We start from the raw sequence: 2,416 nt of genomic DNA on the forward strand, positions 1-2,416 counted from the left end.
ATAGTACAGAGAATCTTTTTGTTTCTAACAGTTGGAGAGACAGGTTTTCAAGTAGTCACACATGATATCCAGAGATTTAGATTCTCCCTTTGGCACATGCAATAGACATTTGAAAAGGTTGAAAAGACAAAAATAAAAAAAGCCAATGATTCCTAAACAAGCACATGATACCCGAAAGGGCTTTGTAAACTAAGCTTTCTAATGTAAAAGCACTTAGCTTAATAGCAACACTCTTAGCCCTGAAAGAAAAATTTAAAATAAAAACTCCCATATCCACTCTCCTATACCCTAAAATTGTTGTGTATCAGGTATTAAAACTGGTAAAATCTGGAAGTATAGACATGAATATAATATGGTCCTTTTAACATTATTTATTTGTTTGTTTTTTGAAACAGGGTCTTGCTCTGTTGTCCAGGGTGGTCTCAAACTCCTGGACTCAAGTGATCCTCCTGTCATGGCCTCCCAAAGTGTTGGGATTACAGACTTGAGCCACCACAACTTGGCCAGGTCCCTGTTTTTGAGCAATTCAGACCTTAAAAGAAAAGACAAATTATGTTGAGAGAAGAAAGTCCCTTGTTCCTGTTGAAACTGGATGCATTGGTGATGAATTAGGAAATCAAGATAGGAGACTGATAGTAACTCTGCTATGATAAAAACATCAGCAAAAAGGACAATATTGGCGAAAGACATGGAGAAGAGTCTATAAATGACACAATTAAAAGGCTGGGATTTGGTGACTAAAAGAGTTGAGAGAAAAGAGATTATTCCAAGTTCAGAGTGAGGGAGATTGGAAAGGGTTGTTGGTTAGCAAGAAAAAAATTGTTCTTTAGCTGTATTTAATTTATCAGAAGACCTGTACAACTACTGCAGCTATCTAAAATATAACCCATTCCCTCATCCCCCAAAATAGATAAACCACAATAATAAACAAATAGGAATTTTATGGCAAACAGTTGAGTAGTTCCAACACAAACATATCTTAAAAATTAAGCTCTTATGTTCTATCCATGTTAGATTATTTATGTCTCTTGCCAAGACATTATTTATTCTTATTTTAGAAACAATTTTAACTTTAATCCATAGCAGATTAGGATGGACAAGAAGGTCAGGAAACAATTTCTGGAGGCAAACAGGCAGGTAGCTGTAAGACTAATGGCTGACAATCTAACTTTCTAAGTATTTTAAGTTTCATTTCTTTGTTTGTTTTTTATTTTGATTTTTTAAATTTCACCTGACCCTATTTCATTCACCTTGGCCTTAGACTAATGTTTCAAGCCAAGAAAGCTCAGTTTCTGAATGTCCTGACAAGAGGTGGCCCATGATCTCCTGGGAAGGGTGCTGGGTCCACTCTGCTTCTGGTGCCGGATACTGGTACACTGAATGACTGCCAACTACGCATTAACTACAGCAGCAATGAAAATAATGTAAATGCTTGTGTGGCACTAAGCAGGTGACAAACACCATTCTAAGTGCATTATATACTTATTTAACCTTTCCCATCACCCTGTGAGGTGAATGCTCTCAGTACACTGGATTTACAGTAAGGGATGGGATATGGAGACCACACAGATAAGAGGTGGATCTAAGATGCAAATCCAGCAGGTCTGGGGCCAGAGTCTGTGCTCTAGCCCACATACACTACAGTTTCTCAGTGATGACCACCAGGGAATAGTCTTTCCAAAGTAAACTGGGTTAGTAATTTCTAAGCAATTCAGTTTGCAAGCTATAGACAAATATTTAAAGCTGAAGTCATTAGGTCAAGGCTGGTATTTTGTTTCAAACAAGTTGCATTTTGTGGTGGAAATGGTCTATACCACGCATTACTTTCTCACAGCTGATATTACAGGTAAATATAGTAATTCAGTGAATGAACCCATTTCGTAGTAAATGGATTATATATTCATAAAGTATTACTATGTGTTATTCTCATCAAGTTATTCTCTCATTATTATCAGAGTTAATAAGGCACTTTATCAAGTACCCTCTGCCCCACAATTTCTAATTAACCTATGTTACATGGCTCAAGATGGATTTGTCAAATACGTTTTTATTATTATTTTTTAAACTTTTATTTTAGGTTCAGAGGTACAAGTGCAGGTTTGAAACATAGACAAACTTTTGTCATGGGAGTTTGTTGGACGGATTATTTCATCACCCATGTATTAAGCCCAGTACTCATACCTTTGAAATATTAAGTTACTCTTAATGAAAGATGATTTGGAAAATGTTATCCAGCCTTCTTTTGTAATTTTATTTCTGGAGATTGTAAACATTTTCTCTTTCTCTTTGCATGTCTGGAATGTTAACATGCAATGTCAAGGGGTGTGTGTGTGTGTGTGTGTGTGTGTGCGCGCGCGCGCGTTTGTGTCCATTAATACCGCCCCGGGCACATTGTCTCTTTTGATCTGAACACTCA

The sequence above is a fragment of the Mandrillus leucophaeus genome, unplaced genomic scaffold (genome assembly GCF_000951045.1).
Source record: "Mandrillus leucophaeus isolate KB7577 unplaced genomic scaffold, Mleu.le_1.0 Scaffold346, whole genome shotgun sequence".
NCBI lineage: Eukaryota > Metazoa > Chordata > Mammalia > Primates > Cercopithecidae > Mandrillus > Mandrillus leucophaeus.